At 37.1% G+C, this 27,707-nt stretch overlaps 1 protein-coding gene across 1 annotated transcript in view; it reads right to left on the bottom strand.

Annotated features, from left to right (window-relative positions):
- The window catches only part of TNFAIP8L2 (TNF alpha induced protein 8 like 2), a 154,193-nt gene that overhangs the window by 78,983 nt on the left and 47,503 nt on the right, over nt 1-27,707 (bottom strand). Inside the window, exon 2 of the mRNA XM_053704948.1 lies at nt 9,227-9,446. The gene's annotated coding sequence lies outside the window, so the exon portion shown is untranslated. The remainder of the gene's footprint in view (nt 1-9,226; nt 9,447-27,707) is intronic.

Here is a 27,707-nt window from a genome sequence, read left to right as displayed (position 1 = left end):
TTAACCAGCCATCACATCCAGCCTTTACTGGGACATCGTCACCAGTAATAAGCTGCCTCCATTTTATTTAACTTTAGTTTTCATTTAACTTTAGTTTGTTTTTAATTGTGCGCTAGTTCTTTGATTTATATATAAGTACTTGTATCTAGCCTTATTATCCAGCCTGCACTGGGACATCGTCACCAGTAATTAGCAGCTTTCTTTTTAACTGTTTTATGCACTTGTCTCCGCTCATATGCTATAGTGGTTATATCACATAGCATAGATTTTTGATTTGTACATTGGTAACTTGTTTTTGTACCCCACCCCACCATTTTTTTCCTTATAAGGAATAAGGGTTTTTGAACTTGTTCTATTTTTATTGCCTCCTCTATTTGTTAAGTTTTTAAGTTTTTTAGTATATAATTGAATAAATTTATTGTACTATATTCCTATCGTCATTGTGTATATCGACCCCTAGGCCTCTTTTGGGCGCTGTGTCCACTCCTTTGTTCTACATTCCTCATTTTTTGGGGGTTGGTTAGACCCTCTCTGTGCACCACAGCATAGGGGTTATCTTAGCGCTAGATTACCACACCTACCAATCGAAAACATATAAAATCATAGATATGCAATATTCATATTTAATAAAGTGTTTACCTATGTATTTACTGTAAATATTTCACATTCCAATGTTCTTCTTCTTAAAAATATATTTATATATATATATATATATATATATATATATATATCTATGCCTATATATAATCATCCATACATAGAGAGGTATATATATGTGTATATCTATCTATCTATCTATCTATCTATCTATATCTCTCTCTCTCTATATATATATAAATAAATATATATAGGAACAGATATATATTGTACCAAAAAAAACCAGGCGCAAGTAAGGGTGTTAGTTTTCCCCCCACTTTTCCTGTTCCATTAAAGTCTATGGGGAAATACGTTAACACAGTGGCAAAATTCCAACTTCGACTTTTTGCGTGCGTTGTGTTATCGCTGGTGCCAAAACTTTTTAGTTTCAACTTGTAATAAGCACAAGCAGGAGCAATAAATATCTCTCCACTCATTGGCTAGCCCACAATGGGGCTCCACCCATCATAAAACACATTTATTTCTGTAACAGAATCTTAACTTGAATAGCCTGAAAGAGTTAATCAAAATAAATAATGATAGATACTCTTTCTTTCCAGGTGCTATTTTTCACACCAGTCCGGCATCCAGAAATATTTAATAAACAGCCCCAATAGTTCATAACAATGCATAATGCAGAGATTACATCCTCCTCTTTCACAATGCACTGCAGCGCAACAAGTTACTCAGAGAGGAAGCAGAATTGATGGTTGATTTCCTGCTGACTTCCTGTTTCTTTTCATTTCTAAGTATCTTCGTGGAGGAAGCGTTTTAACATGAAGCTCCTTTAAATGACTTACTCCGGAGATGTGCAGAAGGGGAGACCCTGATCTTTCCTATGTTACTGATCCAGATGTGGGACACAATGCACAGAAGCTCAAACAGGGGTCACAGCCAGCTGTGCCTTTTTGCTTGACTCATATGTATTGCACAGTGTCCATTTTAGGACATAGTCAAATTTCATATTTCTACATAAGGCTGACAACCACTTTGATTTGTGACACCTTAAAGGCCATGTGAGCCTGACAGTGACCAACAAAGGTCAGTGATCAGGTTGTGGTCAGGGTCACATGGCATTTTGGATAAACTAAAATGTCAAGTGACTATGACAGCAACAGCGACTGGGACCTTTAAGGTGTTATGAATCAAAGTGATTGTCAGAGTCATTTGGAAATATGCACTCAATCTGCTATGTGACTATGATATTTGACAATGTCCTAAAATGGACAATGTAGTATTGCTTTGTGTTTTTATGTATTGTTTCTTTTTTGTAAGTCTATAATGTTAAGATACATTAGATTTGGTTTTGTGCTTCTAGAACAGACCCATTTTTCATTCAAGTTGGGCATCTTATCCTTATAGATAATATCTGGAGTTTTTTTTTTTTATCAGATAATGTTGTGCATCTACAGTAGATCACATACTTATCGCCCATCATTAGAGCTTCTTGCCTCAGCATATCTGCCTGCCTATCCAGGGATAAGATTATTGTTTATAACAGATTGTATTAGATTGATCAGATTTGTTCTGTAGTTTTTCATTTTTAAGCAAAACTGACGTATGATTAATAAAACTGTTTGCCAATAAAGCATGTAACTAAATGAAAGGAATCTTAATAACAATATCTAGGCATGTGCATTCAGATGCTTTCTTAGAATCAAAATGCAGAAGAAGGCCAAATTACAAGTGGTGTGGTAAAATGCGTTTCGCGACCACGAAAACTTTACTAGAGTTAAGCTTTTTGCGCTAGTTGAGTTACGCTCATACTACAAATGAAAAAAAAAAATATTTTGCGTAAGCGGTAACCCGACTAGTGCAAATATCCTAACATATTATTGAGTGCGTGTGCATTTATTCCCCCATAGAAATCAATGGAGAAAAAAAAGTAGAAAAAAACCACAGACAATCACATTTTCGCGTTCTCTATAGAAGTTAATGGAGAAATTTAAAAAAAAAACTAAAAAAAACCTAAAAAAAACCTAATACCCATCGCGTACATAACATAGCATATTCACATTAGCAAATGCAAAATATTTACAGTAAATACATAGTTAAAATCTTTATTAAATATGAATATTGCATAAATATGTTTTAACATGTTTTCATCTACTTAAAGGGACATTAAACCCAAAAATTTTCTTTCATGATTCAGATAGAGAATACAATTTTAAACAACATTCCAATTTACTTCTATTATCTAATTTGCTTCATTCCTTAGATATCCTTTATTGAAGAAATGCCAATGCACATGGGTGAGCCAATCACAGGAGGCATCTGTGAGCAGCCACCAATCAGCAGCTACTGAACCTATCTAGATATGCTTTTCAGCACAGGATATCAAGAGAATGAAGCAAATTAGACAATAGAAGTACTTTTAAAGTTGTTTAAACTTGTATTCTCTTTCTGAATGATGAAAGAAAAAGTTTGGATTTCAAGTCTCTTTAATGGCAAAGGACGCTAATGCACTTATATATGTCTATATGTGTGTACATATATATTTATGTGTTTATATGTGTATACCGGTATATGTGTATGTATATATATATATATATATATATATATATATATACACACACATATACATACTTTAATATATATGTACATATATATATATATATATATATACAAATAATTCTTTAGCAATGGACCTGTATGTATCGCAATGTTAAAGTACTCATCTCATATCTTTGAACCCTTATAACTTTTGTGTGTAATACAAAAACCTCCCAAACTCACGCCTCCACCCATTTTAGCTCATATTTGCCTCATGCATATTTCTCACAAACATAATGAGTAGTTAATTATTCGTTCACACACAGAAAAGCATGTCTAGGCATATACAGTATATGTAAAAAATTATTGTGGGATAACAGAAAGCACTTGGATGTACAGCATATACTGCTTGCAAACACTATCTACACATCTGTTTTTAGACCACTCACATTTAAACCGGCATTTATCAACTGCCAAACCCTCAAATGATCCTGTCCGCCTGGGATTGTAGAATGCGAGCAGCAATACATTACCTGTATTTAACATTGTACAAGTGTTTGCTTATGCAATGCCCCCCCCCCTGCTTGCATTAGACCAATGGCGCATATGTAGGGGTTGTCAATCATCCAAGGGTGAACGTACCTAGGGTTATTTAATCCGCCAGCTAATAGCCGGCTGTACTGTTTAGGAAGTCTGATGACCGCTGCTTTTTAACTTTCGGCTGCAGGTTCGCTAATGTGAGGCTGCAGCGATGGACCCCCAGAGCTGCATACGCAGCTTGATAAATGGGGGCCTTAATGCGTATATCTCTTTTTAGGCTTGATGCTTCAGATACGTGGCAGGAAATTGTTACACCTGTAACATCATATATTTGAATATTTAAAGTGACATACATTCATATATACATAGCTGTACCACACATTAAGGGAGGGGAAAAAAACTATCTATTTATATAGAAAATAAGTATCAATAAGAGTGGTCACTGGTAAAATAGTGGGCTAAGTTGCAATTACTAACCAAACAACAGCAGTGAAGCAATACGGCAGAAAAGCAAGGAAGGAACTACCGTTGGTGCATTGGTGGCATCAGGGCCCAAGTGCTTGGGGTACCCATAGCAGGCAGTCTATACATAGAATGTGTACAATCCTAATGCAGGGGAGGCTTTCATTACTGCAGGTTGCAGGGCCATAAATCTATGCTCAAAATCATTGTAGAGAGCAGCATAAACATTATTTCTATTGCTTACTATTTTGGAGTTTGGGGGGCCCAAAAAACTTTTGTACCAGAGCCGCCTGTTCAGTAGGTTCCGCTACTGCAGAAAGGAATAGGAGATTGCTGTTCACCTCCGCTTGTTCTTCAAATGTATATTTTGTTTGGCTAAATATCTTAATGTCATAGGAGACCTGTGTGTATGTTATTATGTATATCTATGTGTGTATGTATATATGTGTGGGTATGTATATGTGCACTGCACATGTATTATATATGGTGTATATGTGTATGAGTGAGTGTGTGTGTATGTATTATATATGTATGTGTATGATTGAGTGTGTGTGTATGTATATGTGTTTATCAATGTGTGTGTATGTATATATGTGTGTGTGTGTATGTTTATGTGCATATCTATGTGTGTGTATATGTGTATATCTATGTGTGTGTATGTATATATGTGTGTGTGCATGTTTATGTGTATATCTATGTGTGTGTATGTATGTGTTTATCAATGTGTGTGTATATCTAGCGCTGCGGAATCTGTTGGCGGTCTACAAATAACCGATAATAATGTATATATGTGTGTGTATGTTTATGTGGATATCTATGTGTGTGTATGTACAGGGAGTGCAGAATTATTAGGCAAATGAGTATTTTGACCACATCATCCTCTTTATGCATGTTGTCTTACTCCAAGCTGTATAGGCTCGAAGGCCTACTACCAATTAAGCATATTAGGTGATGTGCATCTCTGTAATGAGAAGGGGTGTGGTCTAATGACATCAACACCCTGTATCAGGTGTGCATAATTATTACGCAACTTCCTTTCCTTTGGCAAAATGGGTCAAAAGAAGGACTTGACAGGCTCAGAAAAGTCAAAAATAGTGAGATATCTTGCAGAGGGATGCAGCACTCTTAAAATTGCAAAGCTTCTGAAGCGTGATCATCGAACAATCAAGCGTTTCATTCAAAATAGTCAACAGGGTCGCAAGAAGCGTGTGGAAAAACCAAGGCGCAAAATAACTGCCCATGAACTGAGAAAAGTCAAGCGTGCAGCTGCCAAGATGCCACTTGCCACCAGTTTGGCCATATTTCAGAGCTGCAACATCACTGGAGTGCCCAAAAGCACAAGGTGTGCAATACTCAGAGACATGGCCAAGGTAAGAAAGGCTGAAAGACGACCACCACTGAACAAGACACACAAGCTGAAACGTCAAGACTGGGCCAAGAAATATCTGAAGACTGATTTTTCTAAGGTTTTATGGACTGATGAAATGAGAGTGAGTCTTGATGGGCCAGATGGATGGGCCCGTGGCTGTATTGGTAAAGGGCAGAGAGCTCCAGTCCGACTTTGGGCTGGTATCATCAAAGATGAGCTTGTAGGGCCTTTACGGGTTGAGGATGGAGTCAAGCTCAACTCCCAGTCCTACTGCCAGTTTCTGGAAGACACCTTCTTCAAGCAGTGGTACAGGAAGAAGTCTGCATCCTTCAAGAAAAACATGATTTTCATGCAGGACAATGCTCCATCACACGCGTCCAAGTACTCCACAGCGTGGCTGGCAAGAAAGGGTATAAAATAAGAAAATCTAATGACATGGCCTCCTTGTTCACCTGATCTGAACCCCATTGAGAACCTGTGGTCCATCATCAAATGTGAGATTTACAAGGAGGGAAAACAGTACACCTCTCTGAACAGTGTCTGGGAGGCTGTGGTTGCTGCTGCACGCAATGTTGATGGTGAACTGATCAAAACACTGACAGAATCCATGGATGGCAGGCTTTTGAGTGTCCTTGCAAAGAAAGGTGGCTATATTGGTCACTGATTTGTTTTTATTTTGTTTTTGAATGTCAGAAATGTATATTTGTGAATGTTGAGATGTTATATTGGTTTCACTGGTAAAAATAAATAATTGAAATGGGTATATATTTGTTTTTTGTTAAGTTGCCTAATAATTATGCACAGTAATAGTCACCTGCACACACAGATATCCCCCTAAAATAGCTATAACTAAAAACAAACTAAAAACTACTTCCAAAACTATTCAGCTTTGATATTAATGAGTTTTTTGGGTTCATTGAGAACATGGTTGTTGTTCAATAATAAAATTAATCCTCAAAAATACAACTTGCCTAATAATTCTGCACTCCCTGTATATGTGTATATCTATGTGTGTGTATGTACAGTATATATGTGTGTGTGCATGTGTATGTATATATGTGTGTGTATATGTTTATATCTATGTGTGTTTATGTATATGTGTGTATGTACAGTATATGTGTATATCTATGTGTGTGTATGTATATGTGTGTGTGTGTGTATATGTATATATTTATGGGTGTGTGTATGTATATGTGTATATCTATGTGTATCTATGTATATATGTGTAAGTATGTATGTATACATATGTGTTTATCAGTGTTCATGTATGTGTATGTATCTATATATATGTGTGTGTGTATGTATATATCTATGTGTGTGTATGTATGTATGTATGTATGTATTTGGTATGCATATGTGTATATCTATGTGTATGTATGTATGTGTATGTATGTATGTATATATGCGTGTGTATCAGTGTGCATGTATATGTGTGTATATATATATATATATATATATATATATATATATATATATATATGTGTATGTATATATCTATGTGTGTGTATGTATTTGTATATGTATGTATGTGCATTGCATATTTTGTAATAATAAAGTGAATCTGTTTAGTTTGCATATATTTTGCAATCAATTAGGGCACAGACAGAAAGGAAAGCATTTTTTTAAGGAAGGTCATATATTTATATACAGTATATTTAAAAATAAAAAATATTCCCAAAGCACAACCCAAGTTATCAACAAGTATAATATTTATTTTAATTTTAATTTAAACTTTGACTTCCCCCCTTTAGATGAATACTTCAAGTATTCATCTAAAGTGGGGAACTTCGGAAGTCAAAGTATAAATTATATTAAAAATAAATATTTAATTTGTGAATTGCATATTTTTTGTAACAAGAAACAAATACTGCAATCAATTAGGGCACAGAAAGGAAATTAGTTTAATGCTGGTCAGTTATATATCTATATATTTAAAATAAAGAATATTCCCAAATACCAACCCAAGTAACAAGTATAATATATATTTATTTATTACATTTACACTTTAAATTCCCCCTTTACATGAATACTTGAAGTATTCATCTAAATGGGGGGATACTTAACTTGAAGTATTCATCTAAAGGTGGGGGGGAGTCAAAGTATAAACTATAATAAAAATATATAACAAGTGAAGGCAGCAAATAAATCAATGAAGAAAGCAGACTGCATTACTTTTACTTACAGACTATTAACTTCAATGAATGGGATGGGATTTGAGAGGAGATGCAATCATGCAAATTGCAATGCATATAGCACGCAAGCAGTTCAGAGGCGTATTTAGGTTTTGTGCTGCCCTAGGCACTCAAAATTCTGCTCCCCCCCATAGGTTTTAGGCCTTTTTTAGCCATAATATTTGTGGTCAGGGCATAACATCACAATATAAATAATGTAGACACAGTATATGTTTTAAAACAACTATGGAATACTATCTGCTAGATTACGAGTCTTGTGTTAGCCTTAAAAAACAGCGTTGAGAGGTCCCAACGCTGCTTTTTAACGCCTGCTGGTATTCCGAGTCTTGAAATGACAGGTGTACCGCTCACTTTTTTGGCCAGACTCGAAAATACCACAAATTCACTTACGTCAATTGCATATCCTATATTTTCAATGGGACTTGCATAGCGACGGTATTACGAGTCTAACCAAAAGTGAGCGGTAGACCCTCTTCTGTCAAGACTGATACCGCATTTTTAAAGTCAGTAGTTAAGAGTTTTATGAGCTAACGCCGTAGCATAAAACTCTTAACTAAAGTGCTTAAAAGTACACTAACACCCATAAACTACCTATTAACCCCTAAACCGAGGCCCCCCCACATCGCAAACACTATAATACATTTTTTAACCCCTAATCTGCCGAACCGGACATCGCCGCCACTATAATAAATATATTAACCCCTAAACCGCCACACTCCCGCATCGCAAACACTAGTTAAATATTATTAACCCCTAATCTGCCTGCCCTAACATCACCGACACCTACCTACATTTATTAACCCCTAATCTGCCGCCCCCAACATCGCCGCCACTATAATAAAGTTATTAACCCCTAAACCTAAGTCTAACCCTAAACCTAACACCCCCTAACTAAATATAATTTAAATAAATCTAAATAAAAGTACTATCATTAACTACATTATTCTTATTTAAAACTAAATACTTACCTGTAAAATAAACCCTAAGATAGCTACAATATAACTAATAATTACATTGTAGCTATCTTAGGGTTTATTTTTATTTACAGGCAACTTTGTATTTATTTTAACTAGGTAGAATAGTTATTAAATAGTTATTAACTATTTAATAACTACCTAGCTAAAATAAAGACAAATTTACCTGTAAAATAAAACCTAACCTAAGTTACAATTACACCTAACACTACACTATAATTAAATTAATTCCCTAAACTAGATACAATTAAATACAATTAAATACAATTAAATACAATTATCTAAAGTACGAAAACAAACAAACACTAAATTACAGAAAATAATAAAATAATGAAAAAATGTTTTAAACTAATTGCACATAATCTAATCCCCCTAATAACATAAAAAAGCCCCCCAAAATAATAAAAAGCCCTACCCTATACTAAATTACAAATAGCCCTTAAAAAAAGTACAATACCCCCCAACATTAAATCCACCACCCACACACCCAACCCTACTCTAAAACCCACCCAATCCCCCCTTAAAAAAACCTAACACTAACCCCTTGAAGATCACTCTACCTTGAGAAGTCTTCACCCAACCGGGCCGAAGTCCTCAACGAAGCCGGGCGAAGTGGTCCTCCAGACGGGCAGAAGTCTTCATCCAAGCCAGGAAGAAGAGGTCCTCCAGACGGGCAGAAGTCTTCATCCAGGCGGCATCTTCTATCTTCATCCATCCGGCGCGGAGCTGCTCCATCTTCAAGACATCCGACACGGAGCATCCTCTTCAAACGACGTCCAACTGTAGAAAAAAAATTATTAGTTATATTGTAGCTATCTTAGGGTTTATTTTATAGGTAAGCATAGTTTTAAATAGGAATAATTTAGTTAATGATAGTAATTTTATTTAGATTTATTTAAATTATATTTGTTAGGGGGTGTTAGGGTTAGACTTAGTTTTAGGGGTTAATAACTTTAATATAGTGGCGGCGACGTTGGGGGCAGCAGATTAGGGGTTAATAAATGTAGTTAGGTTGCGACGACATTGGGGGGCAGATTAGGGGTTAATAAATATAATGTAGGTGTCGGCGATGTTGGGAGCATCAGATTAGGGGTTCATAAGTATAATGTAGGTGGCGGCGGTGTCCGGAGCGGAAGATTAGGGGTTAATAATATAATGCAGGTGTCAGCGATGTTGGGGGCGGCAGATTAGGGGTTAATAAGTGTAAGATTAGGGGTGTTTAGACTCGGGGTTCATGTTAGGGTGTTAGGTGTAGACATAACATTTATTTCCCCATAGGAATCAATGGGGCTGCGTTAGGAGCTTTACGCTGCTGTTTTGCAGGTGTTAGTTTTTTTTTCAGTGGGCTCAGCCCCATTGATCCCTATGGGGAAATCATGCACAAGCACGTTTAGCCAGCTCACCGCTAACGTAAGCAGCGCTGGTATTGAGGTGAGATGTGGAGCAAAATTTTGCTCTCCGCTCACTTTTCTGCGGCTAACGCCGGGTTTATAAAAACCCGTAATACCAGCGCTGTCTGTAGGTGAGCGGTGAGGGAAAACTGCTTGTTAGCACCACACAGCCTTACCGACAAAACTCGTAATCTAGCCATATGTTTCTTGTAATACAAAAATATAGATTGTATGTTTTTAAAATAAAAGATGCAGGGACAAGGAACATGGTTTGCTTATTTCCAAAAAAATGCATATATATATATTTCTAAATGCGGCCCTTTATTTGGCTCCTAAGTCTGACCTGTTCCAACTGCCGCAGCCCACACATATACACACTAAAAGCAGTACTGATCTCAGGGATTGTTTTTTTTTAATTTTAATATATATATATATATATATATATATATGTATAATTTTTTTTCTAATTAATTGCATTTAGTGCTAAGTTATTTTGCACATTACTATGGGAGGACAGAGCCCCTCAGAATGGTTAGCACTGGAATGTCCTATATAATGAAATAATATCCTCTATAGCAGTCACCAGAGTTAAAGGGACATGAAACCCAAATTTTTTCTTTCGTGATTTAGAAAGAGCATGTCATTTTAAACAACTTTCTAATTTACTTCTATTATATAATTTGCTTCATTCTCTTGATATCACTTGCTTAAAAGCATATCTAGATAGGCTCAGTAGCTGCTGATTGGTTGCTGCACATAGAGACCTTGCGTGATTGGCTCACACATGTGCATTGCTATTTCTTCAACAAAGGTTATCTAAAGAATTGAGCAAATTAGATAATAGAAGTAAATTGGAAAGTTGTTTAAAATTACATGCCCTATCTAATTTTGACTAGACTGTCCCTTTAAGCTCACTTGCAGCCAGAGGGATCCATCCTGAAATCCTGGTTGAACAGGCAGCAGCTATTAATACATGCCTCACTATATCACAACACTGTTATGAACAAGTACAACCCGGGAGCCTGAGTCCGCAACTTATAGATTCACGGGGGGAAAATATGCGGCGAACTATTCAGTATCGTGACGCACCTTAGCATGCGCTCAGGTTCTATAGATTGCGTTATCGTCTTGCCGGCCGCTCCTCTCTGCTCTGCTCCTCCCATCCCACATCTACACTCTTCTCTTTGTTAAAGACCATGCATAGTAGAAAGGTATAGGCAAGTAATGTAGACTTGGTTGCCTAAGTTGCCTCCGGCTCCTTTTCTTGTCTGAGTCGCCTCGCCTGACTCAGTCCTCCTCCTTCACCCCACGTGGCCACACACTACTGCTGCAGCAGTTAAAATTGTGTGCGCACTGCGCACAGCGCATGGGTGGGAGGAGCTGAGCAGGAGCCACAGGGTAATCAATTTGTGGACCGGACTCTGGAGTCATCCGAACCCGGTCCACATATTGCAGGTGCAGTCTGCAGGGCTTCAGTGACTGTCTGCCAGTGAGTGCCAGGACTTGAAGTTGTGTGTTGTGTTACTTTACTTACCTGTTCGGCTCCATCCTTCTGCAAGTCTCCATGATGTTGAATTGATTATATGGTTATAATGATTATAATGGCCCCACGCTGCATACTAAGAGTAACAATCTACTACCACCGGCCTGCACATGCAAGAGAGGGTCCCCCCACACCCATCCCCACTAGTACAAAAGCCAAAAGAAAAAAAAAATTATTAGAAAGAAAAAACTTTTTTTTTTTATTAATACATTTTATTATATATATATATATATATATATATATATATATATATATATATATATATATATATATATATATATATATATATATATAAATCCAGCTAAATGATGCATGGGGCCCTTTAAGATGCCGGGCCCTTGGGCAAGGGGCAATTTGCCCGACTTGTCAGTCCGTCCCTGTGTGTATGTATATGTATATATCTATGTGTGCGTATGTATGTGTGTATGCATGTGTGTGTATGTATGTATATATATATGTGTGTGTATGTATATGTATATACTGTATCTATGTGTGTGTATGTGTATAATGGAATGCTCTATCTGAATCATGAAAGGAAAATTTTAGGTTTCATGTCCATTCAACTCTGGCCATACCTAGAGGACTCCAGAAAATGTTGATATTAAATGGACTTATCATATAAAAAGGAAGCATGCAAGTGGCGAGAAATTTTGGTGCATGCTAGTATGATTTGTCTGGATTCCTATCTTTCTGATATTCTATATTCAATATGTACAAGATATTGATAGTTGAGCATGCAGAGAAAGAAGAGACTGACAGGAGAGAAGAGAATGGAACCACAGAATGGAGATGAGTGGCCTGGTCAGTTGGTAGAGTGGCTGGGCATTCTGGAGAGCAGTTTTATTTTTTTGTGTATCGATTTGGATCTTGGGGATCGACATCCATTATCGGTAATAAATGGTACCATTGTGGGGAAATAGATATAGAATATCAGGGAATTATCAGACGCTGCTGTGTTTGACTCGGTAATCTTGTGCATTCTGATCATTTAAATAAAAATAATTATCAGACAATAACATTTTTTTTTACATTTCTAATGAGAATTTTGGAAAGATTGGAATTGACTTCTATATTAGATGTTTAAGTGAACAGAATGCATAAGAAATGTTAGATAAATAAAATGTTAAATTATGAGGAGTGGCGTTGCGGAGGGGAGGAGCTAGCAGGTGAAGGTGCGCTGCTGCTCCGTGTTGGCCTCAGCTAGAAGGAAACCATACCCTTCCCCCTCAACGCTATAGCCATAGCCCAGAATTGGGGCTTGAATTCGGGACAACGGATTCACTGGTTGAATAGTGGAAAAAAGTACAAGGTTGGAATAAAAACTACGGACACCTTTTCCCTGACAGCTAGCGGTGTATGCACTGCTGAATACCGGGAGTTTGAACAGCTGGTTCCCTGTTATTAACAACCAAAGGATATCGATAAGCATCGGCTGCGAGGATGGCAGCCTGGCAAGGTAACAGGGAAATTTAAGAAGCAGAAGTATTGACGCCAAACATCAAAAGTGTTTTCCTAATTGAAGGACGGCTGATGTAGATACTGCTTGCCTACTTGCCTGTTTGCCGCATTTCAGAGGTTTTTCTACGCTGAATACTGTGGGCTTGGAATAAGAAAGGACTTACCTGTGAAACAGCCCGCCTGGTTCTGGGTTGGAGCGGGTATGTGGTGTCCGGAGTATCGGGGTCTTTTGGCTCTCCCCGTCTTCTTCTTGTGACCCCGGGTGTGCGGAGAGTGTTTCGGCTCCTGGTTGGAAGAGGTGAAGGTAGCGGATTACGTCATCACCCACCGCCGTCTCTCTCTCGCCTCAGTCCGGTGAAGATTCCAGTGTGTGGCGTGCCTCGTCTACTGCAGAGGGAGAGCTAGGAGTGGGCTCTCCTCTAACAGACAAGGATATTGCGGTGAAGACCATGAGAGGTACGGTAAGCCCACACTGTGGAGTTTAAGACTTTTTTTGCTGGCTGGACTTAGACGGGACAGTTATACAGAACGAATGCCCCATTTTGTCTCCTGTCTCCCCCTCCACACTCAAACCTAAGATAAAGGAAGACTGCTAAGGGGAGAGATAGGGAGAGGAAAAGTGCGAAGAAGGGAGATAAAAAGGAAATTTAAAAAAAAATGACTGATTTGAGTATTACACAAAATACACAGAACTTTGACTGGGAAGATCTAAGATTCCGGCTCTTTATGTAGCTGACTGCTTTTGGGCAGAAAGTGTTCTGCAAATAAATTTTACTAAGGGCTGTGATTACTATACTGGGTAGGCTGAAAATGTAAAACAGATTCTAGGCAAACAGGGAGAAAATAATTTTTTATTTTTCCACATTTTTGATAGATTTTGTGAAGAAACATCTGAAATTTTTTTTGCTGTTGTTATATGACTTCTGTATGGTTCTAGAATGTTATCTGATTAGGATGGTGTGTATTAGAAAAGGGAAATATATGATAAGTTAATGGTAAGAGGGAATTTATCTAGTCAGGATTGTTTGCTTAAGGTAATTTTCTTTATTAGATTTGTAAGTTTCCCTATCTGGCTAACAGAGGCTGGTCTTATTTTTATTCACTGAATTGTTAGCAATAACGAATTCACTTTAAAAAAAAAAAAAAAAAAAAAAAAAAGGGGGTTACGGGGGGAGGGGGGGCACTCTTTCACTGTCGAAAGTTTTTTTTTTACACTTGGTGTACTTCATTGTATTAGGTTTCTCTTTTTTTTTTTTGCACAAAATAACCCTTCTTAAGTGGGGAGTAAGTGTTACACTCACATATATGGATAAGTTTATGACACAGACAAAGAACAAATCTCCAGCGATGGCAGCCAGGAACAGGGATAAAAAAAACAAAGGACAAAGTAAAACAATAGCTGAGATAAATAACGAGAGTTTTAATCAGATAGCTACCCAGACACTGATTAAAAATATATCAGAGATCTTTATTCCCCAATTCGACCAGGTTAGAGCAGAAATATCAGGGTTAGCAACTGAAGTTAGGCAATTCTCTAGAAGGTTGTCTGAAGTAGAACAAAGGATCTCCGACATAGAAGATAACAGTACTATAAATGAGTCTAAAATAACTAAAATGGAAAAAAGCATAAGGGATTTACAGAATAAAACAGATGACTTAGAAAACAGAGCCAGACGAAATAATCTTAAAATAATAGGTCTTTCTGAAAAAACACAATACAAGGATTTAAAATTTTTTATATCTATTATTCTACCAGAGATGTTAGGAATCCCTGCTAATGAATTACCCTTTCTGATTGAGAGAAGTCATAGGATAGGACCTTTAAAAGAAGATAGGAGCAACGATAGGCCGAGGCCCATAATCGCCAAATTCCTCAACTTCCAAGATAAACTAAAGTTGCTTCATTATTATAGGAAAAAAAGGGAAGTGATCATTGAAGATAGAAAAATCTTAATCTTCCAAGATTATTCAGCAGAAGTTTCAAATAAACGTAGAGAGATGGCACCAATATGCACCCAACTAATAAATAATGGGGTGAGCGCTACTTTAATTTATCCTGCTAGGATTCGCATTCAGGAGGCAAAGGGAATAAAAATGCTTGAAAATATAAATGAAGCTGAATTATTTATGAAGGGTATAAAGTAAACTAAGGTGTACTGGTTATAAGTGAGAATTCAGCTGTTAGATTTGACTAAAGAGAATTTTGAAATATCACGGATGTTTCCACTCGTCCGCGCACCATGTAGAATTTTAATGTTTTTGGGGGGCGGCGGGGGGGCCATTTGTGTTTTTTTTTTTTTTTTTTTTTTAAACCACCCTATCTCTTTTATACATAAGCTATGCTAGGTTGTATTAAATTTACCTTGTGGAATGTAGGCGGAATTACCTCTCCCCTAAAAAGAAAAGCAATCTTTAAACAGCTCAAAACATTAGGAACTGATATAGCTTTACTACAGGAGACCCATTTAAAAAAGAAAGAGTTGGAAAAATTGAAAACTAATTGCGTTGGTACAATGGTAGGTACTCCCTGTAAAAGTAGAAAAAGAGGAGTAGCTATCCTAATAAAGAAAAACTTAGAATTTAAGATAAAGACTTGTTTTTTAGACCTAAATGAGAGATATATACTTTTAAAAATAGAATTGCTGGGGAAAATTATTACAATTTGCAATATATATGGACCAAATGAACACTCCCCTAAGTTCTGGGCAGATCTTCAGACACACATATTGGTTGAGGCAGAGGGTTTACTCATATTAGGGGGAGATTTTAACATGGTATGTCAAGTACCAATAGATAAGTTTAGAGAAGGGGAAAATATTAAAAAAAGTAAAAGGGATAATCTAGAATCCAGACTTCTTAAAAAACTTATGAGTAATCTGAATGTTAAAGATATATGGAGGGAAAATAATCCTGTGAGTAAAGATTATACCTGTATGTCAAAAACACACAAGACCCTCTCTAGAATAGATATGTTTCTGATCTCGGAAAAATTGTTTGATGTTGAGGTAGATACCACAATAAGAGACGTGACCCTATCAGATCATGCTCCTATAACACTAAATTTGAAGATAAAGACGTATAATTCAATAATTAAAAGGTTTCGTTTCCCAACATACCTATTGGAAAACGTGAAGTTTAAAACATTTTTAGTGGCAAAGTGTCAGGATTACACTCGTAATAATTCTGAACATTCTAATAGACCTGAACTCTTTTGGGAAGCATCTAAAACTGTAATAAGAGGAGAAATCATAGCATACCTATGTATGATTAAAAAACAAACAAAAAAAAGAGAGAAGGAAATTACTAGAAGGCTCACGCAAACATATAATAGAGTTATAAGTGAATCTTCCGAATTTAACTGGAAGAAATATAGAGAGGCCAAAGAAGCAAGAGATATATGGCTGTTAAATAACACCGCACAACAAGAGATTAAAGCCAGTTCAAAATACTTTAGATACGGGAATAAATCTGGAAAATTACTTGCGAAATTGGCTAATAAAGCTAGGGGTCATAACTTTATTTCTGCACTGAATAAAGAAGGAGTAAAATTGAACAAAACAGAGGAGATTATGAAAGTATTAGAAGAATATTACCAAAAGGTATATAGTGCTGAAAATTTAAATCTTGGTAATAAAGAAAAATTTTGGTCTAATTTAAAACTCCCAAGGATAGATAAGGGTGAGATGAATAAAATAATAGAACCTATCACAGAGAAAGAAATTGAAAAGGCGATAAAAAAACCTTAAGAATAACAAGTCTTCTGGCCCAGAATTATTGCCTAATGAGTATTATAAAATTCTATCTGAGCACATAATACCTAATCGTAAGTCTCTCTTTAACTCTTATTTTTGTGATGGAAAAGATATGTCAAGTAGTTTTACATCTTCCTGGACTTTCTTAATATTAAAACCAAATAAAAAAAGTGATCAAATGGATTCATACAGACCCATATCTCTCTTAAATGTAGATTATAAGATACTAAATGGTATAATGGCAGAGAGATTCCAAGTGATACTCAAACATGTAATACATAAAGATCAAACTGGGTTTCTGAAAGGTAGAAACTCTGCATCTAATATTAGGAAAGTTTTTCTTGTTTTAGACCATTTTAAGAAGCAGAATGATAGGAGGATACAAGATAAGGAACCTGATGCAGCGATCATCTCATTAGACGCCCATAAAGCGTTCGACTCCATAGAATGGAATCACTTATACACTTCTCTAAAGCAGTTTGGTTTCCATGAAAGGATAATTAAGCTGATTGAAAAACTTTACAATTTTCCTTGCACAGCACTATTAGTCAATGGTCAAATTTCGTGTGAAATAATTTTAAAGAGAGGTACTAGACAAGGGTGCCCTTTGTCACCTTTACTATTTGACATTGTCATAGAACCTTTAGCATGTGTTTTGAGAGAAAAGATAGAGGGAATTAAAATGGCGAAATATGAATGCAAGATCGCTGTCACGCTCAGCTGCTGGGAAGCTCTGCAGTCCTCTCTGGGTGCTTGATTGACAGGTGTCTGAGCCACCCCTTCCTGATGATGTCAACCAGGCTTTTTATTCTGGCTTCCTGTTTCTCCAGTGTCCGTTTGTTTGTTAACTTTGAGGCTTCTGTTAGGATTTCGCTGAGGAATCTCTCTAACTGCTGCTTTTCTGTTGCCAATCTCTTCAAGGACTTACTATGCCGGATTAACCTTCAACCTCCTGAATACCTGTCTCCAATCAATGCAAGTACTGTTTGTTTAGTGAAACTTTCAAACTTCCTTTTACCTGCTGCAATCCCTGCATATTCAGACTACTCTGTGTAGTACTATTCAAATACTGTTATTTCTGTGAATCCTTCAATCTGCATGTTTACCTGTTTCCAAACTCTGCAAATACAATTATTCAGTGTAAACCTTCAAACTGCTTGATATCCTGTTGCCAATCTCCACAAGTACTGATTAATCTGTGTTAACCTTCAAACTACCAGCTTACCTGTTGCTATCACTGCAAGTTCTGACAACACAGTGTTAACCTTCAAACTACCTGATTACATGTTGTTAATTTTGCAAGTTCTGACTACACAGTGTTTACCCTCAAACTGCCTGATTACCTGTTGCATACTCTGCAAAGACTGTCTACACAGTGTTAACTCTCAAACTGCCTGATTACCTGTTGCATACTCTGCAAAGACTGTCTACTCAGTGTTAACCCTCAAACTGCCTGATTACCTGTTGCATACTCTGCAAAGACTGTCTACACAGTGTTAACCTTCAGACTGCCTGATAACAAATGACCTACTCCTGCATTATTAACTGTTTCCTGTTTTACCCTTCTTCTGTCTGAGTATAAGTGACTTTCCCTGCTCTCCTCATTCTGTGGAAGGCATTTCCTGAAACCAGTTCCTTATTCAGAAGTCTATCTGGCTGATATAATGAATTACTTTGGCACAGGCTAACCCTGCTCCATATCGTGAGTACTTTGTTTTTTGGAGGTTGTCGTGGGGTCACGTCCTGGATTAAGGGTGTTGTTTAAGTTCGCCCTTGCATTTGGGTCTACTTCTGGATATTTCCTAACCTGACAATCGCCCTATATGCAGATGATTTGCTTCTATTTGTAACTTGGAAAAAAACATCCCTATAATAATGGAAGTAATAAATAATTTTAGTACGTTTTCTGGCTATAAAATAAATTCTAGCAAGTCTGAATTAATGATGATCAATGGGCAAATTGGAACAAAAATTAAGGAATATTTTAAAAATTCACCAGAAGGTATAAGATATTTAGAAATATACATATCTCGATCTGAAGACAGGTGGTATAGTATGAATCTTACTCCGTTATTTAAAAAAATAAGTGAAGACCTTAAATTTTGGTCAAAATTGCCTCTTTCTATCCTGGGTAGAATAAATTTATACAAAATGATAATCTTTCCCAAAATACTTTATATCATGCAAAATATTCCAATACCAATCTCTAAAAAAGACCTAAAAAAATTGCAACTAGATACTCAAAAGTTTATCTGGAGTGGAAAGAAATCTAGAATTTCAATGAAAAAATTATCTCTATCGAGGGAAAACGGGGGATCGGAACAGCCAATAGAATGCGAGCTCAATCTGATTGGCTGATTGGATCAGCCAATCGGATTGAACTTGATTCTGATTGGCTGATTCCATCAGCCAATCAGAATATTCCTACCTTAATTCCGATTGGCTGATAGAATCCTATCAGCCAATCGGAATTCGAGGGACGCCATCTTGGATGACGTCCCTTAAAGGAACTGTCATTCTTCAGTTGGACGTCGCCGGATGAAGATGGGTCTGCGGTGGAGGTCTTCAGGATGGAGCCGGTCCTCATCGGATGAAGATAGAAGATGCCGCTTGGAAGATGATGGTTGCCGGTCCAGATCTACTCTTCTTCCCGGATAGGATGAAGACTTTGGAGCCTCTTCTGGACCTCTTCAGCCACCGGATGATGGATCGCCAGCCCCCGCTTGGGTTGGATGAAGATTTTGGAGCCAGGACCGATCGGTGATACCCGGTGAGGTGAAGACAAGGTAGGATGATCTTCAGGGGCTTAGTGTTAGGTTTATTTAAGGGGGGTTTGGGTTAGATTAGGGGTATGTGGGTGGTGGGTTGTAATGTTGGGGGGGGTATTGTATGTGTTTTTTTTTACAGGCAAAAGAGCTGAACTTCTTGGGGCATGCCCCGCAAAGGGCCCTGTTCAGGGCTGGTAAGGTAAAAGAGCTTTGAACTTTAGTAATTTAGAATAGGGTAGGGCATTTTTTATTTTGGGGGTCTTTGTTATTTTATTAGGGGGCTTAGAGTAGGTGTAATTAGTTTAAAATTGTTGTAATATTTTTCTTATGTTTGTAAATATTTTTTTATTTTTGTAACTTAGTTCTTTTTTATTTTTTGTACTTTAGTTAGTTTATTTCATTGTAGTTATTTGTAGGTATTGTATTTAATTAATGTATTGATAGTGTAGTGTTAGGTTTAATTGTAGGTAATTGTAGGTATTTTATTTAATTAATTTAATGATAGTATAGTGTTAGGTTTAATTGTAACTTAGGTTAGGATTTATTTTACAGGTAATTTTGTAATTATTTTAACTATTTTAGCTATTAAATAGTTCTTAACTATTTAATAGCTATTGTACCTGGTTAAAATAAATACAAAGTTACCTGTAAAATAAATATTAATCCTAAAATAGCTATAATATAATTATAATTTATATTGTAGCTATATTAGGATTTATTTTACAGGTAAGTATTTAGCTTTAAATAGGAATAATTTATTTAATAAGAGTTAATTAATTTCGTTAGATTTAAATTATATTTAAATTAGGGGGGTGTTAGTGTTAGGGTTAGACTTAGCTTTAGGGGTTAATACATTTATTAGAATAGCGGTGAGCTCCGGTCGGCAGAATAGGGGTTAATAATTGAAGTAAGGTGTCGGCGATGTTAGGGAGGGCAGATTAGGGGTTAATACTATTTATTATAGGGTTAGTGAGGCAGATTAGGGGTTAATAACTTTATTATAGTAGCGGTGCAGTCCGCTCGGCAGATTAGGGGTTAATAAGTGTAGGCAGGTGGAGGCGACATTGTGGTGGGCAGGTTAGGGGTTAATAAATATAATATAGGGGTCGGCGGTGTTAGGGGCAGCAGATTAGGGGTACATAAGGATAACGTAGGTGGCGGTCGGCAGATTAGGGGTTAAAAAAATTTAATTGAGTGGCGGCGATGTGGGGGGACCTAGGTTTAGGGGTACATAGGTAGTTCATGGGTGTTAGTGTACTTTAGAGCACAGTAGTTAAGAGCTTTATGAACCGGCGTTAGCCCAGAAAGCTCTTAACTACTGACTTTTTTCTGCGGCTGGAGTTTTGTCGTTAGAATTCTAACGCTCACTTCAGACACGACTCTAAATACCGGAGTTAGAAAAATCCCATTGAAAAGATAGGATACGCAATTGACGTAAGGGGATCTGCGGTATGGAAAAGTCGCGGCTGAAAAGTGCGCGTTAGACCCTTTTTTGAGTGACTCCAAATACCGGAGGTAGCCTAAAACCAGCGTTAGGAGCCTCTAACGCTGGTTTTCACGGCTACCACCAAACTCCAAATCTAGGCCTTATCCTCCTACACACTGCATAGCAATTGGTTGATATGTGCAGGTGTTTATTTATATAAGTCTCTAATTGGCTACAGCAAAGAAGATAGATCAACAATGAAAGTTCTGCTAATAAAATTAAAGTTTTAAACATTTGTTTAATACAGATCGTTTTCAGTGCAGACGCAGTGAATAATTTCTGATGCATATATAAAAAATTACTTTAAAGGGGCATTAAATTGTTCAAGATAATAATTTTAAATGATTTTTGTATGTAGTAAAGCAACTTTGCAATATACTTTTGTTATTTAATTAGTTCCTGTTTTTTTTTTTTTTGTAATTTAGTTCTGAATATTGTGGGCTTTCCAAATTCCTGTTAAAAATGAAAGTGCAGACACAGCTGTAATCCCCACAGTCTTGGGTTGCACACTCTAGAAAGACATTTATAACTGTCCCTAATTGGCAGAAAAAGAAACACAAGTTACAATATGGAGGCAGAAACAGAAACACAAGTTACAATATGGAAGCAGAAAAAGAAACACAAGTTACAATATGGAAGCAGAAAAAGAAACACAAGTTACAATATGGAAGCAGAAAAAGAAACACAAGTTACAATATGGAAGCAGAAAAAGAAACACTGCTTTCTGTTAGTCTTATATTTTCAATATTAAAAAACTAATGTAATTTAAAAAAATGCATGTATATATTATTCTTAGGCTAATATTTGCTCTGAATATATCATTCTATCAATGGTTTATTTAGTGATTAATATCCCTTTAAGGTTCTTCTGAGTTTGTCTCGACTCATATGATGAGAGACAAACATTGTCCTAAGTCAGGGAACTGCAAGTTTCTTTCCCTGCATTGTCCCTCCATTTTATTTAGAAACTCAAGACAAAAATTATATATCCCCAAAAAAGTTATCTACTGCAATGAGAACAGACACTTGAGGTCAAGGGGCATATTTATCAAGCTCTGATTGGAGCTTGATGCCCTGTGTTTCTGGCGAGCCTGCAGGCTCGCCAGAAACAGCAGTTATGAAGCAGCGGTCACAAAGACCGCTGCTCCATAACCTGTCCGCCTGCTCAGAGCAGGCGGACAGACATCGCCGGAAATCAACCCGATGAGGTTGATTAACACCCCCCTGCTGGCGGCCTATTGGCCGCGAGTCTGCAGGGGGCGGCGTTGCAACAGCAGCTCTTGTGAGCTGCTGGTGTAATGCTGAATACGGTGAGCGTATTGCTCGCCGTATTCAGCGAGGTCTGGCGGACCTGATCCGCAGTGTCGGATCTGGTCCGCCAGACCTTAATAACTAGAGGCCCAAGAATTCTCTTATGTCCTAAGGCTCTTTATAAATAAATTATACTATTGTCAGCTTTTACTAACAGGAAATGGGATTGCTGCACCCTAGGTGAAGACGAGCATGCCTGTATTTTTATAAATCAAGCAAGTGCATATGTTGAATAGAATAGGAAAAAAGTTTAGATAAATCAATACAGTTTAAAGAGAACACCAAAAAGTAAATTGGGAATCTCAGGTTCTCTGAGCTTGCAGTTTAAGACAGTGTGAACAGTAGACACAACACAATTAAATAGAGGAGAGGTTTGAAGGTATGTGGTCAGTAGTGATGTCCTGAACTGTTTGCCGGAGAACAGTTCCCGGCGAACATTGCTTGTTCGCGTTCGCCGCCGAGGGCCCCCTATTCGTCATCATTGAGTAAACTTTGACCCTGTATCTCACATTCTGCAGACACATTACAGCCAATCAGCAGCAGACACTCCCTTCCAGACCCTCCCAGGTCCCGGGCAGCAGCCATTTTAGAATCATTGTGATGCAGCTTTTGAAGAGAGAGGAGGTTTAGTGTTGCAGCTCCTGATTTTATAGGGAAATTGATAGCTAGGCTAGTGTATTTAGTCTCCACTACAGTCCTGAAGGACTCATCTGATCTCTGCTGTAAGGACAGCACCCCAAAAAGCCCTTTTTAGGGCTACATCTGGCTTTTTTTTTGTTTTGTTTTCCAGTCTTTTTTTTTTTTTTTTGCATAGGGCTAGAACTCCAGTGGTTTTTTTTTTTTTGCATTTGCCTGCCTGCCACCAGCCTGTGTGTGAGCCTCACAGCATATATTGTACCAACTTGCTCACTGGCACCACTCATATCTGATGGTGTAACATTATTTTAAATTAAAAAAAAAACTTTTACATTAGTTTGCTACTTGCAAGTTTAATTTAATTTAATTTTCCATCAGGCCTGTGTGCCAGGCACACAGCATATACTGTGATTAATTCCTCTGTACCACCACTCATATCTGGTGGTCTAACATTAGTGTAAATTAAAAAAAAAAAAAAAAACAACTTTTACATTAGTTTGCTAATTGCAAGTTTAATCTAATTTCATTTTCCATCAGGCCTGTGTGCCAGGCCAACAGCAAGCATATACTGTGATTAGTTCCTCTGTGCCACCACTCATATCTGGTGGTGTAACATTATTTTCAATTTAAAAAAAAAAACTTTTACATTAGTTTGCTAATTGCAAGTTTAATCTAATTTCATTTTCCATCAGGCCTGTGTGCCAGGCCAACAGCAAGCATATACTGTGATTAATTCCTCTGCGCCACCACTCATATCTGGTGGTGTAACATTATTTTCAATTTAAAAAAACAAAAACGTTTACATTAGTTTGCTAATTGCAAGTTTAATCTAATTTCATTTTCCATCAGGCCTGTGTGCTAGGCCCACAGCAAGAATATACTGTGATTAATTGCTCTGTGCCACCACTCATATCTGGTGGTGTAACGTAACATTATTGTAAATTAACCCCTTAATGACCGAGGACGTGCAGGGTACGTCCTCAAAAAAAAGGCAGTTAACGCCTGAGGACGTACCCTGCACGTCCTCAGTGTGGAAAGCAGCTGGAAGCGATCCTGCTCGCTTCCAGCTGCTTTCCGGTTATTGCAGTGATGCCTCGATATGGAGGCATCCTGCAATAACCTTACATGGCCATCCGATGTAGAGAGAGCCACTCTGTGGCCCTCTCTGCACCGGACATCGATGGCCGGTATCGTTGGTGGGTGGGAGCCGACTTGGGAGGTGGGTGGGCGGCCATCGGTGTGCCGTGTGACATGAAGGTGGGCGGGACCGTCGGGGGGCGCTACACTACGGAAAATGATTACAAAGTTAAAAAAAAAGCAAAAAAATAGATTGTGGAGGGGTAGGGGTTGGTTTTGTGTGGGGGGAAGCTACACTACAGAAAAGTTTAAAAAATGTAAAACAAAAACATTTTTTCTTCTAAACTGGGTACTTGCAGACAGCTGCCAGTACCCAAGATGGCGCCCATTAAGTTAGAGTGGGAGGGTTATAGAGCTGTTTGGGGAGGATCAGTGAGGTTGGGGGCTAAGGGGGGACAGTACACAGCAGCATATGTAAATATGCTTTAAAAAAAACACAAAAAAAATACAAATATAGCTTTTATTTTAGTACTGGCAGACTTTCTGCCAGTACTTAAGATGGCGGGGACAATTGTGGGGTAGGGGAGGGAAGAGAGCTGTTTGGGAGGGATCAGGGGGTCTGATGTTTCAGGTGGGAGGCTGAGCTCTACACTAAATCTAATATTAACCCTGCAAGCTCCCTACAAGCTACCTAATTAACCCCTTCACTGCTAGCCATAATACACGTGTGATGCGCAGCGGCATTGAGCGGCCTTCAAAATACCAAAAAGCAACGCCAAAGCCATATATGTCTGCTATTTCTGAACAAAGGGGATCCCAGAGAAGCATTTACAACCATTTGTGCCATAACTGCACAAGCTGTTTGTAAATGATTTCAGTGAGAAACATAAAATTGTGAAAAATTTAACGTTTTTTTTAATTTGATCGCATTTGGAGGTGAAATGGTGGCATGAAATATACCAAAATGGGCCTAGATCAATACTTGGGGTTGTCTACTACACTACACTAAAGCTAAAATTACCCCAAAAAGCTCCCTACATGCTCCCTAATTAACCCCTTCACTGCTGGGCATAATACACGTGTGGTGCGCAGTGGCATTTCGTGGCATTCTAATTATCAAAAAGCAACACCAAAGCCATATAAGTCTGCTATTTCTGAACAAAGGGGATCCCAGAGAAGAATTTACAACCATTTGTGCCATAATTGCACAAGCTGTTTGTAAATAATTTCAGTGAGAAACCTAAAGTTTGTGAAAACATTTGTGAAAAAGTGAACATTTTTTTTTATTTGATCGCATTTGGCGGTGAAATGGTGGCATGAAATATACCAAAATGGGCCTAGATCAATACTTTAGGTTGTCTACTAAAAAAATATATATACATGTCAATGGATATTCAGAGATTCCTGAAAGATATCAGTGTTCTAATGTAACTAGCGCTAATTTTGAAAAAAAAAAAATGGTTTGGAAATAGCAAAGTGCTACTTGTATTTATTGCCCTATAACTTGCAAAAAAAGCAAAGAACATGTAAACATTGGGTATTTCTAAACTCAGGACAAAATTTAGAAACTATTTAGCATAGGTGTTTTTTGGTGGTTAATAGATATGTAACAGATTTTGGGGGTCAAAGTTAGAAAAAGTGGGGTTTTTTTTCAATTTTTCCTCATATTTTATAATTTTTTTATAGTAAATTAAAAGATATGATGAAAATAATGGTATCTTTAGAAAGTCCATTTAATGGCGAGAAAAACAGTATATAATATGTGTGGGTACAGTAAATGAGTAAGAGGAAAATTACAGCTAAACACAAACACCACAAAAATGTAATAATAGCCTTGGTCCCAAACGGACAGAAAATGGAAAAGTGCTGTGGTCATTAAGGGGTTAAAAAAAAAATTACATTAGTTTGTTAGTGTAATCTAATTTCATTTTCCATCAGGCCTGGGTCTCTCAGGCACACAGCATATACTGTTATTAATTGCTCTGTGCCACCACTCATATCTGGTGTAACATTATTTTAAATTAAAAAAACAAAAACTTTTACATTAGTTTGCTAATTGCAAGTTTAATCTAATTTCATTTTCCATCAGGCCTGTGTGCCAGGCCAACAGCAAGCATATACTGTGATTAATTCCTCTGTGCCACCACTCATATCTGGTGGTGTAACATTATTTTCAATTTAAAAAAAAAAACTTTTACATTAGTTTGCTAATTGCAAGTTTAATCTAATTTCATTTTCCATCAGGCCTGTGTGCCAGGCCAACAGCAAGCATATACTGTGATTAATTCCTCTGCACCACCACTCATATCTGGTGGTGTAACATTATTTTAAATTTAAAAAACAAAACTTTTACATTAGTTTGCTAATTGCAAGTTTAATCTAATTTCATTTTCCATCAGGTCTGTGTGCTAGGCCCACAGCAATCATATACTGTGATTAATTGCTCTGTGCCACCACTCATATCTGGTGGTGTAACGTAACATTATTGTAAATTAAAAAAAAAAAAAATTACATTAGTTTATTAGTGTAATCTAATTTCATTTTCCATCAGGCCTGGGTCTCTCAGGCACACAGCATATACTGTTATTAATTGCTCTGTGCCACCACTCATATCTGGTGCAACATTATTTTAAATTAAAAAAAAAACTTTTACATTAGTTTGCTAATTGCAAGTTTAATCTAATTTCATTTTCCATCAGGCCTGTGTGCCAGGCCAACAGCAAGAATATACTGTGATTAATTTCTCTGTGCCACCACTCATATCTGGTGGTGTAACATTATTTTCAATTTAAAAAAAAACTTTTACATTAGTTTGCTAATTGCAAGTTTCATCTAATTTCATTTTCCATCAGGCCTGTGTGCTAGGCCCACAGCAAGCATATACTGTGATTAATTGCTCTGTGCCACCACTCATATCTGGTGGTGTAACGTAACATTATTGTAAATTAAAAAACAAACAAATTTACATTAGTTTGTTAGTGTAATCTAATTTCATTTTCCATCAGGCCTGTCTGCCAGGCCCACAGCAAGCATATACTGTGATTAATTCCTCTGTGCTACCACTCATATCTGGTGGTGTAACATTATTTTCAATTAAAAAAAAAAAAACTTTTACATTAGTTTGCTAATTGCAAGTTTAATCTAATTTCATTTTCCATCAGGCCTGTGTGCCAGGCCAACAGCAAGCATATACTGTGATTAATTCCTCTGCACCACCACTCATATCTGGTGGTGTAACATTATTTTAAATTTAAAAAACAAAACTTTTACATTAGTTTGCTAATTGCAAGTTTAATCTAATTTCATTTTCCATCAGGTCTGTGTGCTAGGCCCACAGCAATCATATACTGTGATTAATTGCTCTGTGCCACCACTCATATCTGGTGGTGTAACGTAACATTATTGTAAATTAAAAAAAAAAAAATTACATTAGTTTATTAGTGTAATCTAATTTCATTTTCCATCAGGCCTGGGTCTCTCAGGCACACAGCATATACTGTTATTAATTGCTCTGTGCCACCACTCATATCTGGTGTAACATTATTTTAAATTAAAAAAAAAAAAACTTTTACTTTAGTTTGCTAATTGCAAGTTTAATCTAATTTCATTTTCCATCAGGC

This window comes from Bombina bombina, chromosome 1, assembly GCF_027579735.1.
Source record: "Bombina bombina isolate aBomBom1 chromosome 1, aBomBom1.pri, whole genome shotgun sequence".
Lineage (NCBI taxonomy): Eukaryota > Metazoa > Chordata > Amphibia > Anura > Bombinatoridae > Bombina > Bombina bombina.
This window is presented reverse-complemented; position numbering and strand designations above follow the sequence as displayed.